Source organism: Hermetia illucens, chromosome 1 (assembly GCF_905115235.1).
Source record: "Hermetia illucens chromosome 1, iHerIll2.2.curated.20191125, whole genome shotgun sequence".
NCBI lineage: Eukaryota > Metazoa > Arthropoda > Insecta > Diptera > Stratiomyidae > Hermetia > Hermetia illucens.
This window is the reverse complement of record NC_051849.1, coordinates 167574427-167591440: the sequence shown is the minus strand read 5'-3', so window position 1 is coordinate 167591440 and position 17014 is coordinate 167574427. Positions and strand designations below refer to the sequence as shown.

The window sequence follows — 17014 nt, the reverse complement described above, 5'->3', positions numbered from 1 at the left end:
GGTCACTAACCTGGTTTAGCCAGCGCGTTCAGTGGTTCATCAACCGAGATACTTGGCTTTGGAGTGACGATGTCCCAATGAGGATCTGTGAAAAGAAACGCCTGTACCACAAGTTTTTCAGCGATAAAACCCTGTTCAGTTAGCAAATTTACGAGCATAGGAGTCGATCGCTATTACCTGAGAGGTGTATTCCAAAAATGTTTGCGGTAAACTGGACACTTGGGATGTCGTGAGAGATCTGTATCGACTTGCCAAAAGCCGCCACCAACGCCTATACGATATCAAATATTTCTGTTGCATCAATGACAAGAACAGAATTTTGTTTCCCAACAGATGACCCGAATATTTCGAGCAGATTTCAACGGAAGAATTTGTTCATCCTCCACTGCGACAAGCATTGCCGACATTTGGAGCAGTTCCACCTGTCAGCGCAGCTAGGTGCTCAGAGGTGGCGGTGAGGAAAACGGGGCGGCAACCCTGTCGGCCAAACCAAAATCAAGTGGTCGAGGAGAACCTCCATAGTGCTGGCACCGAGAGACGCTGTACTCACTTTGGTTTGCCGGCCGTGATGCAGTAGGCGAATGCTCCAAAGGACTAATTAGGGCGATCAGACCCGAGTCTTCACGGGGACTCATCTGAAATGGCAAATTGGTCACGAAACCTTACCAGGTATATACTTGTACCATGGGAACCGGGAAAGCCCTTGGACTCTTATACTTCGGGTGAACTTCCGTTGTATGTGAGTACAGCACAGGTATTTGCGGTTGGCCCCCCTAGTGGGAGTTTCATGACGGTTGTGGTTGTGCTCAAGCGAGAAGAGACCTTCGGGCCTCAGCGTGGTGTTGCGTTTCAACACGAGTGCCGAACTCCTTAGTTCGGTAGAGATTTAGGTACATCTTGCATCCACCAGTATGAATGCTAAGCCATGCACTTGGTATAGACTGGTACCGTTGTTCCTTGTCTCAGCGGGGCTCTGATTGTGATCACAAAATCAATCCGTGTCTGAAGAGGACCGTAGGCTTAAGTCTCCACGACAGGTACCTACGTTAAACACAAATGGGCTTAACTGTCAGCGCGACTGAAGCCAAGCAAGCAATAAAAGGAATAAAATTAGCGAAAGCAACAACTGACAACATTGCATGAAAGCGACCCAATACTGTGGCTCAGTGAATTCTTCAATAGGGTTATTGAAGAAAGTAGAACACCATATGACTGGCAAGAAATTATCACAGTTCCAATATGGAAAAAGATAGGTGGTCCATCCGCATGTTTAAAGTACCTTTCCAATTCGGTTGCTGTCCCATGCCATGACGATTTTTGATGGCATTCTTGACAGCCGTGTTCGCGAAACCGTTGAAATAACCGTGAATTAAGCCGGATCTTTCCAGGACTGCGAAACTACCGACGCAATACACGCTGCACGGTTGCTCATGTAGAATCAACGTGAGAAGTATCGTTCTTTTTACATTGTATTTCTGGATATAGAGAAGGCGTTTGACCGTGTGCCGCGGATACTCATGGTGGTATGCTCTACGACTACACTTAGCGCCAGAAGAGTTCTTGCGCTGGGCTGAATTGCTCTATCGAAAGGGAAAGTACTAAGTGTGTCGAGTATATGAAAACCGCGTCGTGTTTCCATGGGTGTTCGTCAGGGATGCGCCCTAACACCATTCCTCTTTGTTCTTGCTATGGACACTGTCGTACGGGACATCCAACGTCCAGCGCCCTGTAGATTGTTTATGCAGATTATGGTCTCCTGGCGTCTGAACTGAATTTTTTTCGACCGATAATGGTGAAAGAGGCACTATCACTGTCAGTGACCTGCCGAGGACTGAGCTATTTAAATATCTTAGACCAATGCTATCAGCCAATGGAGGGTTTTGAAATTGGTTCAAACATTAGTGGATGAAGTGGCGTTCCACAACTGGTGTTCTTCGTGATCGTCTCAAGTCTGAAGTTTAACACAATGTCGTCCGATCTGCCGCCCTCTATGTTTCTGACTGTTGGCCTACTGTGACAATGAACGGCGTCTTGCGGTAATGGGGATGAAGATGTTGCTTGGGACTAACGAACATCGAGGCTGCTTCCAAATCAGTCAAAAGAGAGAGAAGAATAACGCAACCGGTTACGACGAGCCGACCGCGCTTATCATCGTGCCAAAGGCTAAAGAAAAAGGAAGAAGAAAGTGGCGTAGATGCACGAAGGATGACATGTAACCCATCAGTGAGGGGATTAAAGCTGAAATTCCTCAATGTGTGGTTTATTAATGGTCATACATGGACAAGGATGAAACATGTGATCCAATGCTCTCTAGATACATAAAATTGCTATTAGCGGATTTTAGTGCAAAATTTGGTTGCAATAAAGAAAACAAATAAGGACAATTGCTTGTGTTGGCTTATTTTGTTAAAATTTGGTTGTAAGATTGACATAGTTCACAAACGGATATGGGTCAGACAACTATCTAATAAGGGTAAAATATCGCTCGCGCAGCATATAAAGACTAACTCGAGTGAAGAAAGGAAAATATGAAGAGGTGAAGCGATTCGTGAACGAAATGTGCTGTGGAAAACAAGAAGGATATAATAATAACATCATTGGAAAGCTTGACGATTTTATATGAAAGGTTGACGTATATTCTCCATACACAATAGTGAAACGTTTGAGGTAAGGATACAAATCGCAGTGGAAACAAAGAAGGAGACGTTATTAGTAACCTAGACAGTATCAAGGCGAGATGGATTTAATACTCCAAAGAGTTGTTGAGGTCCATTTCAGTGGATAATTCCGCTTAAATGTTCATCTCAGAAACCACAGAAAAGCACGAAGTTCATTCACGCTCGTCATCATTAAGTAAGGGTGAAGCAAGCCTACTCAGGATTAGCAAACTCCTCCTATAAATGGGATCCCGGTAGAACTGTAGAGACGAGCCAGAACGCATTGTCTACTTTCCTACACAAGTTGATTGCTATGGTATGGATTCATGAAAGATGACTGACATGAGGACTGGTGTAAAAACATGATATTTCCGTTATAAATGAATGGAGATAAACTCCCCTGTGGAAATTAAAGAGGTTTTCCACTGCTTGGATAGAAAAATTGTTTCAGAACTGATTTCAGTAAAAAAGGTGCTGGAAGTTTAGCATCGATGGCCACGGGATCCTTGTAGACTTCTGCTGTTAGATCTTACTGAAACTAGTGCGAATGATGAAGCTGACTGTGGGTAACATAAAATCCAAGGTTAACATCCAGGAAAAGCTAGCACTGGGCTTCAACGCAAACCCGAGTTTGAGGAAATCAAGCGGCCTCCCGTTCACTGTTTTTACGCATAACTTTAGAATATGTACAACTGGGCAACATACTCGGATCATATTATCATTATGGCAGGCTCAGTATCTGAAACCAAAGTAACTCATCTAGTTATGGAAACTGCAACAAAAGAAATCGGGTTTATTATCAACAAGATAGACAAATAATTTAAAATCAAGGAAGAAAGGTGACGAAATTTGGGGGGGGGGCGAATTTCGGTTGTCGCGCTATTGATTACGATGAAGCTCTACTTTCTAAATGTTTACATTAAACTCTGGGAAAAATATTTGAAAATATCATCCCATCTCATTTAAAATAGATTTGTAATAATTATCACCATCGACAGGACTATTTTCACTACCATCCAGATATTAATTTGCAAAAATTAAATGTCCCTGCTCCTCAAACCGTGGAGTTTAATTTTGGACTGACTTCTTTATGTGGACCGTGGTCTGCTCTATATAAATCATGTCTCAGTCCAGACAGGAAATTTTGTATATGCTGTTTTATCGGTACACTCTTTTCTATCCTTAACCAATAGTATGGTCAATAAGTATCGTCTACTGGTTGAGGTAACCCGGAATCTACGTTTATGTAGCTGCTTTTTGATATCAGAAGTTGATGGAAAGCCGTGTTTATATATGTCATTTGTTTATTTAAATCCAGTATCGATCTTGCTTCTCATAGTGGCGTTCACGAAGTGAGAGCCATGAGTAGACTGTCTCGTTCACCGAGTGACTGCTCTACTTAGCAGTTTTCCTGTAGCAGTTGACTTAATCCTGTAGCGGTTGAGTTTCTGGTGGGTCGTTTCCGTTTCTGCCCTTTTAATGATTGCTAGTACATCGTCCACATAGCTGATCCAGAATCTCGAGAGTGTGCCAGCCTCCTTGAGTTCATTCTCCAGATTCTCCATAAATAACTCGCATAGCAGCAGTGAGAAGGGGTTGCCTATTGCTGCCTCGGAGGTTGATTTATAAAACTCATTTCTGAATGTTCGATAGAATTCACTCATGCATTTTAGAACCAGTTTTCTAAACAGATGGTCTTCTTCCTCCATTCCGTTGGGTTTTTGTGTTTTGCGATCCATTTTTCGAACAAATATAGGGCTTTCTTCAAGGACATGCTGGGGAACAGCGCTTTTACGTCGAAGGGTACCAGTATTTTATCATTTTTTATCCGCCCGATCTCGTTGAGTCTGGCTATGACTTCTCTTCTGTTTTCCACTGCCCATTTTCCTATTTTTGGACCTAACCTTTTGATCTCTTTCAAAACCAACCTCATAATATTTTGTGTCGGCGAGTTTGTTGACCTAACATATTTGTGGTTTGTATATATGGATGATACATAATCTAATTATTGGTGGGATCAAGAACTCGTCCATTCTTACCAAAAAACGAAGCCTGATATGTGAATTTTCTCGAAAAACAACAACAGCTGCATTGATTACCTCATTATTCACATTATGTTCACAATTTGACGAAGTTGCCCCCCAGTTTCTTCACTTGGCTAGCACTCAAGTTCAATCAGATAGGATACCCCTAGGTGTGTACCCGTCTAACCAGATTAAAATAGCAAATAAACTTTGCCTTTCGGCTAATATATTAAGCATAGAAGAGTTTTTGAGGAAACGTGAACGCTTGCCAGTGACTTTCCGGGCTTCTTTAAGGCGTTATATCTAGCACACTTTTTATGAGGAATACCGTCAAAGCTATCGTTGTTGTTTGCTGAAACCTGTTTAAAACATGAAATGTTGCACTTGTAAGATTGAGCTTTCAGCTTCAGTTTTCGGCTTTTAGCCTAAGCTTGAAGGGAACTGCCACATTGTTTTGACTCCAGCGTATGCATTACACCTACGATACGAAGCCAGACGACTATTATTTCCGCCAAGGATGCTGATGTTCCTTTGTTTGTCGTCAGTTTCAGGTAGTGAGCACTCAGCCACAGTGTGCCATTCACACACTTTTTTCAGCGGAAAATCGTTTGGCAGTTCACTAAGGTTGAGCGTTGTTGGCGATCGAATCGTGCAGCCTGGTAGTTCGACTGCAGAATAAATTGCCGGGCTCTTCGGGACTATTTGCACTACGAAGCTCGGGAGAAGTGACTTTCCCGACATAGATTTCCTTTTGCTGAATTTCAGCACGGAGGCAAACTTAATTTCCGGAGATTTCGTTCAAAACAATTCATGCACTTCGTTAGGTTCTTCTTTAGCTTCTTAACCTTTTAAGAGGGATGTTCTGCCTATTTATTATAAACGCTTTGATCGGAAACGTTTATACCTACTGACGAAAAATTCGGTGGAAATTTTGGAAATGTGAAGCTCTTCCTTGGGTGGCATTATTCTTTGTTAATTATAAAAGGTTTCTCAAATGTGTTAAAGGGGGGATGTGAAATTTTATTAACTGGATATAGTCATAGTGGTCGTCAAATTATTCCAAATTTTCAAAGAAATTCTTAATTTTAATATTCACTTTCCAGGGTGAGAAGCCGAGGTTGAAAAATGCAGACACCATTCAAAGCCGCAAAAATACTTGACCCTGTGTGTGATATCTATTCCTCAAAATCCTATCCATCCTGATATCTACTCAAAGTTGGTATAATGTTAATAAACCTCCCTTGAGAATATAATGTAAAGTTTGGTTGAAATGTATGCATTATCAATAAGAAAGTTATTTTAGGGTAAAGTAAACCCTTGCTGTAAATCTATAAACTTTATATGGTAGCCATGGAAGCTATGTAAATCATAACGTGTTAATCTCACCTACGCATGCTGTTGACTGACAACGTGCCTCAACTCCCTATGTGATGTTCCGAGAAGCTGCACTTCTTCACTGCTCTACGTCAGGTGGTTCCAAAGCGATTCACTCGATGACCATCCTGAGATAGTGGGATTTTTGCCATCTTATAATTAACATGTCTACAGGTATCTGGCCAGTTAGTCGGTGAAGATCTTCATTTCTCTGAGGCAAAAATATCCCAACGACACGATTCAGACATAAGTTCGGAGAATAATAGTCGCGGTCTCTTTTCAAGTACTCCTCCTCCCCCTAATAGCACTGGCGTGAGACAGCCTCAACTGAATGCTTTTGTCGTGGTAGTTGCGTTTCCAAATTTTGGACAAAACGCGCACATCGGTTTAGATGAAGTTCGGTGCCAGCGTCAGCAGAAATAATGCTTGCTAGGTATTAAAATTGATTAATGACTTCGATGTTCTCGCCATCAATGCAGATAGGAACTTTGCTTTTGATGATGTTTATTTTCAGTGCAACTCTGCCTGCCTCTCTTTGAAAATCCACAGGAATAAAGGATACTTACTTCCTTCTCTTCATTCATTCCAAAATTATTCGGTCTATTTCCATGGCGTGGTGAGAGAACAAACATACATACAACAAACATACAAACATAGTATATCATCCTAGTAGACGAGGTGTTTCGGGGAAGACATCACAGTCCGTTGAAGGGTGTCACCGACAAGCAGAAGAAAGAGCATCATTCAAAAATTGCAACCTTACCAGTAACTTCTTTCAACGTCGAATTCTTCTGAAATTTTACTCCAATGCAGCACGTGACATTTGGCACCACTATACAGTATGCAAAATTCGTATTCGTACACCCTATATTTTGCGGGTTTTTGGGTTATTTCTGAGAAATGATAGAGAATTCGTTCAATCTTATATAACAATTTTTTACATAAATATGTATGTGGTTGTTATAGAACATTAATCTTAAATTTTATTTACATCCGTTTGTTCAAGAGAACAATTTCCAAATTCAATCGAAGCAAAATTCGTATTCGTACACCCCGACCAGCGGCTTGAACTCAATCCCTGTACGATATTAATCATTTTGCACTGTAAAATTCTAACGGTAAATTCTTGAAAAAGTGTGGTTGACAGTTCGAGCTAAAGTGTTTTGGGAATTACAAATAAAGAGTTAATTCTTTAACAAATTTTCCAAATGAGTCGAAAAGGTAGTGAATTTTCGAACAGTGATCGTAAAATAGTGATACAGCTATACAAGGATGGTAAATCCTTGAGACAAATTGCAAAAATTATGCATAGGAGTCACTCGACAATTCAATCTGTAGTAAAGATTTACAATTCGTCTGGTAGAATCGAGAAGAAAAAAAGAAATGGAAACAGATTAATTTTGTCAAGGAGACACCAATCCTTTGTTCGGCGTGTTGTTCGACAGGATAACACGATAAGTGCAGTGAAATTAGCAGGACTTTTGCAAAACCAGTTCCAAATTAAAATTACACCCCAAAGTGTTCGGAATTATTTGCGTAGATTCGGTATACAGAGCCGGACTCCCGCTTCTAAGCCATTTATCAATAATGTCAATAGAAGAAAACGGTTAAACTTTGCAAAAAGATATCTAAACAAGGATTTTCGTTATTGGAAACGAGTAATTTTTTCAGACGAATGCAAAATTAATATAAAGTTGTCGGACGGACGGGTTCGTATATGGCGAGAAAAAAATACGAGGCTATATCCAAAAAACATGCTTCCTACATTTAAGCATGGAGGTGGTTCGTTGATGATTTGGAGATGTTTTGCAGCTTCTGATGTTGGAAACTTGCATTTTATTGATGGAATAATGAACGCGAAGCAATATGTGCAAATTCTTAAAACTAATTTACATCAGAGTGCACAAAATTTAGGAATTCGTAGGAAGTATATATTTCAACAGGACAATGATCCGAAGCATACGGCACTTCACACGCGGCTTTGGCTACTCTACAATTGTCGAAAGTGTTTAAACACGCCTCCACAGAGTCCTGACGTTAACCCAATAGAAAATTTATGGTCTATTTTCAAGAAGAATCTAAAAAATTACAGTATTAGGAATAAAGAAGACCTGAAAACTGCCTTGCAGACCGAATGGCAAAATATTTCACCGAACTTAACCCAAAAATTAGTTCAATCAATGCCAAATAGGCTTAGAGCAATAATAAAACAAAAAGGATTTCCCACGAAGTACTAAAACTATATTTCTAGCACATTTTTTGAAGTCTGTAGGTGTACGAATACGAATTTTGTTTTGAGTTTTATATGAATTACTGTTTTTATTATTAAATTTAAAATATATTTTATACTTGTTATTATGTACATGAATTAACCTCTTCATTTGCTATAATAATATACAATTTATTTATCTCTTAATGTTATATTTGACTTAAAAATAACAAATAATAGGTAAAAAAATGGGTGTACGAATACGAATTTTGCATACTGTATGTCGCTTTGATAATGACAATTATTTTCAATTGAATGCCCCTTCTACATAGAATATTTCAGATGCACTTCCTGTTTACTGTCTTGTGTAAAACAAAAACTGTTTGTCAGTCTGTCACACCCGATTTACTCGAGACGGAAACGGCTGAACCAATTGTCACGAAATTTGGTGACAAGGTGTAATTTATAAATCCTTTTACATATAGCAAGTGACGTCATTTTCTGCTCTGCATACATGCAAAAGGAAGGTATAATTTTCTTTCAGAATATGGTCATGCGGGGTATCAAATGAAAGGGCTCGATAGTAATAGACTAGTATTTTTCGAAAATGAATTTGTTTCTGATATTGGGTGAAATATAGGGGTGTGGGGGCCCAAAAGTGAAACCGGTTGCATTTTCAGAATCTATCCAACCAAAAAGTCTGAAAAAAATCGACCTGGTCTTCCTACATGAAATCTAGGCCTCAAAATACATCTATATTCTGGAAATTTACACGAAAACCCCCCTTAAGCTAAGTTTTAGAAGATCGGAATTTTGCATTTTACGTATAAACTTGTGGACATTTTGGTTTTTTTTTAAAATTTTTTTTTTGTTAATTTTCGTGTAAAACGAAGCATTATTAAAATCGCTTTACTGTCTATCTGTCACAGTCATTATCTCAAAAACGGTTGCTCCAATTGATACAAAATTTAGTAGATTAGTGCTAAAGGGGCTGTAACATCTTTTTAAGGTTTTGTGTGAAACAAAACCTTATTAGAATCGAGACGGTGTCTGTCTGTCCGTCTGTCCGTCTGTCTGTCTGTCTGTCTGTCTGTCACACCCGATTTATTCGGAAACGGCTAGACCGATTGTTACGAAAATTGGTGGGAGTATGTAATCTGGTGATCCCTTTACATGCATTAAGTGGCGCCATCTTGTGTTAAGTTTAAGGGCGGCTCCCCATACATGTGAATGGAGGGTGCAAATTTTTTTTTCACAGAATGTAGCCATGTGGGGTATCAAATGAAAGGTCTCAATTAGTACTTTTCGAATCTGGTTCAATATTTGATATTAGATGAAACATAGGGGAGTGAGGGTTCAAAATATGACCCACAAAAAGTGTAACAGGTCTCGTTCTCAGAACCTATCCAACCGAAAAATCTGAAAAAAATCACAGTGGTGCACCTCTACGAAATCTAGGCCTCAAAATATATCCGGTTCCGATATCTGCACAAATAAAGTTAATAATAGTATATTTCCACATTTTAGAAATTTGCCCGGCACCCCCCCTCCTTATGTTCATCCCAGAAGTACAAAGTTTGGCATACGTATAATGATGAACTTAATGCACAGTTTGGTCAAGTTTAAAGAAAATCAAACTATTATTAACAAAGTTATAGGGACTGAAACTTTACAATTTTTTGTGAATTTCGTGCACTCTACAACCCGCATGACGTCATCATCACATATCAATTCGTCAATACCACAACGAAATGAGTTCTTATGAATGGGGTCGCAAAGAATTATTCTGTTTTAGTTTTTTAGTTATCTGCCAACCAGACATGTGTGTATGTAGGTATATAATAGATGCGTGCTAATGAACTTTGCGGGTAGTGCCTAATTCAAATAGATATAAGAAGTAAATCGGAAATATGGGTACGATCAATTTATATACGTGCATATATGTGTACAGTATTCGGTAATAGGCAGTTTGTTTGTTTAGGGTGAGCCTGATATCTATGGCTGTAATATGTACGTATGTCTCGTAGTTTGGAAAATATGAAGGATTATGTTGGATTTGTAGCTATATACGGACAGAAAAATGTGCGTTGAAGTTTCTCACATAAGATGAACACAAAACCTTTATACCCGAAGCGCGAGCTTCCGGTATTCCGGCTTGTTTACCAAGTATGGTTGCGTGGAGTTTCCAGAGGTTGATATGAGTCTTGACATTGTATGCGAAGAGGAAGAGTGCGGGGGTCCGAAGGGGGTTAATTACTTGAAGTACCCGTTCTGAGAAACTCTTCTTCAGTCTCAGTAACGTCTATCTAAATATAAATTCAAACGGGCCTGACCGTGCACGATATTTTTCGGAACGTATAGACTATGACGCCACCGATTTTTTTAAAGGACCTTGGTTGGGTCCTAGATAACAGTAGCTTTAGCGAGATTCACTGTGAATTGCAAGTAGAGGGTTGTGAAAAGGACGAAGTGAAGTGGGCGTTAAGCAAAGAATTATTACAGAGCGACGACAAGGGCTAATGGTTGCAGATCATTTCTTCAGGATGATTGTAGGAATTTCGTTAAGCTCTATCGACTTTTTGTTTTAGCTTTAAGCAATAAGCACTGCAATTTTCGATCAATTCGGATTTGATAAAATTTATTGATGAAATCATGCCAGGGAGTCTGTTTGGAAGAAGTTGGTGCCGGAATAATTCAGTTTGACTTGGTCATGCATCTTATGTATGAGATGTCTTTTGACAACATATCATTGCGTTTGGCAATTTCGCTCAGTCGTAGGGTAACCTATCTGATTTCCTTCCAGTATTTTTCCTAATTTTATATTGAACGGGTGATTGTCGGATTGGCGGTTTTATAGAAATTAGTTTTGGGAGAGCCAGGATTTAACGGGTTGATTAATAAGTCGTTAGTTGGCTTTCTTGAAGTCATTTGCTGTTATCGGTGGTTCAATCAGTGAGTTGTATACCGAGGATAATATCGTCGTAGTCACGGGTGCTAGAGGCGGTTTCCGGGAATGTTTTCGAATTCAAATTCATTTGAATATACACCCATGTTCCCGCTATTCAGGAAGTGCTCAAGATAAGAATAGCAGCACTTACTATTGTATTATAGGAAGGAGCAGTCTTTTATTTTGCGGAAATTAAGTGAAATATTTGGACTTTTGTTATTGTTGTTAACTTTATAAAATTCGCTGAAGCTTCTTAATAAATGCCTTGATCAACGCACGTTTTAAATGCTCTAGATCCCCAGTGCAGTTTAGACTGCAACTATGAATAAGCATTTTGTCGATTCAGGCTCGATATGAGGTATGTGACCTGTCATGTTCCCAGTCCATTTCCGGTATAGGAAAGCAGATGTAGGTATATATTATCGAGCAAAAATGATTGGTTGCCCCGAACATGAATCAATGCGGTTGTGTGTATGATGGGGGAGAAGCTACACCTTCTGATCACCTAGGCCGTGTTGGCCCAATGTATTCGCCACCCCCGTCTAACGGAATATGCCGGATTCGTTAACGTATCGCAGGATTTCCGTTAGTGGATGTGATGTCACCCGTCGCAATTGGAGAACATCGGCACCAAAGATCTGATGCCTGATGCGTCCATAGGTGCAGCATTCACATAGGAAATGCTCCGTGGATTCCGTTTCCTCATTGCAGGAGGGACACGTATCATCTTGAGTAATTCCTATTCTGAACATATGCCCCGCTAGTGAATTATGGCCTGTCAGAATGGCCACAATACACCTGCAAGTCCTCCTGTTTTTGGACAGGATAAATTTTGCTGCACGTATGTTTGGTTCTGGAAGGAAAAGTTTGGTGTGTCGAGCAGCATTTAGGTTCTGCCACCTGTCATTATGGGAAGCTTGTTCCCAATTTTTGAAAACAGCCTTAGCCAATGCTACTGATATTCCAATTGCTGGCTCCGGTCACGGCATAGGGGAGATTGACCCTTCTTTCGCTAAAGCATCCGAGATTTCATTTCCCTTTGTGCCACAGTGACCAGGTACCCAGAGTAGTTCCAACGCATTGGATCTAGAGATAGAGTTCAAACGGTTTCTGCATTCCTGAACGATTTTCGAGGTGATCAAGGGACTACTAAACGCCCTCAAGGCAGCTTGGCTGTCACTGCAGATTGCGATGCTCCTGCCCTTCTACCCCTTGTCAAACACCCAGTTTGCCGCTCTTAGGATCGCATAAACTTCGGCTTGAAAAACCGTTGCATATTGTCCCAAAGGAAAAACCCACTTCTCGTTTTTATCCGAGAGGAAGACTCCGGCTCCAGAACCCTCTTCTGTTTTTGAGCCATCGGAGTAGAAGACTTCCGTATATCTTGCCACGCATTCCTCTGGGTCTTCCCAGTTCTTTCAACGCTTCAGGGTAACTTCATATCTTCTACCAAACAGATGTATGGGGACACGAGAATCGGAAGACATTGTAAGAACTGGATTCAGTCCTCCCAGTAGCTCTTCCAATGCTCTAATCGAATTAGCCTATGAGCTGCTCTCATTGTAGTGCTTTGAATAAATATATCCAGGGGCTGCAAATTGAGTAGTGCATTTAGAGCTGCGCCGGATGTCGCGCTCATGGCACCAGTGATATCCAGACACACAGTTGTTTACAGTGCGGCTAGTTTACGGTGAAAACCTTTTTGTCTCACCTTAACCCACCACACTACGGATGCATATACGAACATCGGCCTAATGATGGCAACCTATATCCACATTACCACATGAGGCCTGAGTTCCCATGTCGAGGCAAAAGTTCGTCTGCACAGCCGATTAGCTGTGAAAGATCGTTTCATCTTTACCTCTAAATGTTTGTTCTAAAGAAGTTTTTTATCTAGAATGACTCCCAGATATTTCACTTCTTCCGAGAGTTGAAGGGTAGTACCCCTCACCTCAGGGAGGCAAAGTCCTGCCAGTATTTTCCTTTTTGTGAATAAAACCATTGTGGTTTTATTTGGATTAACTGACAAACCATGTCTGAGGCACCAGCTCATCAATGGCAGGTTGTATATTCCCGCACACTGTTCCAAGATCCCGATCAGCAGCAAGCACAGCCACGTCATCAGCATAAGCTTGAGCGTGTATTGGTAAATTTTGCAGTTCGCATAGTGTAGTGAGATGATCAGCATACTCCGCAGAAGTGGCGAAAGCACACCTCCTTCGAGGCAGCTCTTCGTTGCTTCTGCAGTTAGGTAGCGATCGACATCCACCTCAGTGCAAAGCAATCTTTGCGCTAGCATAGCATGGATCCACTTAATTAAAGCATCATCAACACCATGCGTTCTGGTGGCATCACAAAGTTTTTGAAAAGGCGCACAGTCAAAAGCCCCTTCAATGTTCACGGAAACCTCCATCGCGTACTCACCATTTAAAGTTGCATCCTCTATCTTTGTGACCAAAGAATGAAGAGCAGACGCACAGGACTTTCCACGTTAGTAAGCATGTTGATTTTCACTAAGTGCGTGACGTAAGTGCGTTTTCACGAAGGTGCCGCTCCACCAGTCTCTCCAAACCTTTCAGCAAGAATGAAGTCAAGCTGATCTGTCTGAAGTTCTTTGGATTAGAATAGTCTAACCTTAATAATAACCTTTTGCCAAGAGCAAGGCAAGTAGCCCAGAGAAAGCCATCGTCGAAAAATATTTCTTAGAGTTTGCTCTAAATGCTCCATAGCATCCTTTAGCATTGCCGGATAGATGCCATCCATGCCAGGTGCTTTGAAATGTTCAAAGGACAGTATGGCAGCTCTCACCCTTTCATGGGTAACAACCGCTTCGCAGTGTTCCAGTTCCCTTTGCAGCACTTCCGTGTTGAAGAGGCTGCAAGAACTTTTACAAGTACGGTTTAGAAGTTGCCTGGTTGATTTCTTGAGTTTTTGCAGTTCTCCGTCCCGCCAAGGAACCGTTTTACCTCTTTGACCTCGGGAAATAGGACAAGCCTCTTCATAGCACTCTAAAAGTGTGCAGTTCAGAGTTTTCAATTCATCTTCCAGCGCCAAAGGAGTCCTTAGTCGCCTAGGGAACTGTACTTTATTGCCAAGAAGTTCACTGAACTTTGCTCAATCCGTTTTCCTAGGGTTCCGTCTTGGTACTGCAGACTGTTCGCCCGCAATAGCCAGATTGAATTCTAGACATCGGTGATCTGACAGTAAGACCTCGTCTAGCACTCGCCAGTGTGTAATCAACTCTAACAATTTAGAGGTACAGATTATTAGGTCAATTTCTTTGCTTCTTCTCGGTCCCAAGAACGTAGGGGCGCACCCTACGTTTGCAGTCATAAGACCAGCTGAAGTGATGAAATCAAATAGTTTCTCCTCTCTTGGATTGCATTTGCTACTGCCCCAACAAATATATTGAGCATTCGCATCGCAACCGTAACGTGAGAGCTCAAGACCACTTGATTCTGCATACACCACCAGATCCCTAAGCTTTGGCGTCGGTGGAGGATACAAAGAATCATAGGGTAAATAAGCGGAGGCAACTACGATGTTTTTCCTCTCGCCATTTATCTGGTATTGTATGATGACTGTAGCTAAGTCCTGGGAACAGTACTGTCTCAACATAGTTGCCTCTAATTATCTTGATATCAGGACGCAAGCTCTCTGTCTTATGTCTTTCGTCGTAGAAAATCCTAGCCCCCTTTACTGATCCAATGCCACAGATTCTGTTAAATCGAACCCACGGCTCTTGCACTAGGAAAATGCAGCTTTGTCACTCTCGCTGCCAATAGGTAGGAGCGAGCTTTGGCATGCTGCAGGTTGATTTGACCAATCTTTATGTTTTTCAACATAAACTTAGTCTATTGTGTAGTGGAAAACAGTTAGAAGCGTATGTGGCAGTCCGCGCGGTTTCCCCACACCGTACCGCCAGATACTCAATCTCCTCGTGTTTGATTTCCCTGCGAAAAACCGTACTTCGAAGTACCGCAGTTCCCATGTTCTCATCCATGAAAGATCTCATCTCATCCCGCAAAGCATTCGTCCGCTTTCCAGTTAGCACCATAATTGGCTGGCGAACTGGCATCAAGTCAGTTCCCTTCAGGTCTCTGGCTTCCCTTCCTTCCGCCTGTTCCTTGGAAGGAGTGGGAGAAGTTACTAGCAGGTGGGATTCACTCTGTAGTCCCTTCACCATACGGGGGTTCCGCCCCTGTATGCACTATCCTCTGCGCGCAGTTTCATTGTGCGAGAGCGCACTGAAGATGCTGCAATTTGCTCTATATTGTGTGGGTCGTGCGGTTGGTTTTAGAATTATATTGATGAAGGATCTGTGTAAGATAAAAAACAAAAATTTAGGGAGAAAATTGGCCACAATGGCTTTGTCAGTGGCAGTCTCCACAGGTCCCCCACTAACGGTGAGTAAATCGTAGTTAGACAGTTTGTAAAATGCTTTCAATTTTCTGTTTAATACAGTTTTTCAATAATTCTTTATTTAGAAATGGAGAATGTTGTCAATTTTTACAAGTTCATCCGGCTACAATAGGCACTCAGACATATTCCGCTCTTCTATTTCTTTTCAGATCAATTTTCCGTTAATAGAGCATTCAACCTTTACGAAAATGCGTAACTATAAGGTAAGGTAGATAAGAAGTACCATTGTTGCCACCGTAGCTGATCCTACTACTGACGAAATAAGTTTCACGTGACTGCGGAGCTGAATAAGTAGTACGAGCTGTCTGCGCTTCCTCTGTGTATAGTAAGAGAAAAAAATCATTAAAATAATGTTTCAAAAATGATAGGAATATTTTCGTTTGTAAAAAGGAATTCCTTCTCAATGTTTATATACGAAATGAATCAGAAGTGGTGATGCATGAAAGGCTAAACACACATTTTCGGACGAATTGATTCGATTCAAGTCGACATTATATTCAGTGCACTGACAAATCATTGAAAATGAAACTAGCAAGCATAAAAAAAAATCCAGACGTTCACACCGGGACAATTGAGTGAAGATAATATTATCATTTTTGTTCTTTTTTAAACAAAATCAGTAATTGGGCGAATTATAATGGGAGTAAAATTCAGTCGTTATTTATTGAAAAGGAATCGATAAAAACCTTTTGGAAACTAATCAATCATTGTAATAACTCCCTCCTATTCGCAAAAAATATCGAACGGATTAAATGAAAATGGTAATAAAATTGGAAATTGGAATAATTATGTGCCACGGTGTATTGACAATGTCTTGATATAATAACGAGCAAAGGCTTATGTTTGGCATTTTCATTAATTTTCGAAACGGAGGACGAATTTTGAAAGAGACGAAGAGGTGTCCTCATGTGTTAATTTCTATGTATTATGTTTATTTTTATATTTGTCCGATTTCCTCTTTTTGCTCTTGTATTATTTTGCCACGAATTATTTTTGTGTTTGTTTTATATTAATGTGGACGATGAGCAAGACCGAGAATAAGTACGGGTCTCACAAAGTGAAAAGTATAATAACGTATTAAAATGAATGAATTGTTCTATATCCGATATATGCGCATATGGCTTGGATATGTTTCTTTTGGATTTGATAAAGAAAATTTATAGTTTTTATTTATATTTACATGCATTCTTTTAATTGGTTATAGCCGGACTATTCTCTATTACCAACTGTTTCGGAATGAGTAAGAACTATCTAAAAATGACAATTTTGGGTCCTAAGGGCCTGATGACCACACATATTTGGCTTTTCGAATAATATTTTTGTTTAGCCCCGGAACCAGTTTGATAATTGAATTTAGCTATTATTCGAAATTCAGTTCAGG

The 17014-nt window shown here is 40.5% G+C and overlaps 1 protein-coding gene across 1 annotated transcript in view; it reads left to right on the top strand.

The window, feature by feature from the left end:
* Positions 1 to 16812, top strand: part of LOC119656080 (CUGBP Elav-like family member 2) — a 417181-nt gene extending 400369 nt beyond the window's left edge. The window contains exons 12-13 of the transcript XR_005249992.1: positions 15783 to 15958; positions 16024 to 16812. The gene's annotated coding sequence lies outside the window, so the exon portion shown is untranslated. The remainder of the gene's footprint in view (positions 1 to 15782; positions 15959 to 16023) is intronic.
* Positions 16813 to 17014: the final 202 nt, after the last annotated feature.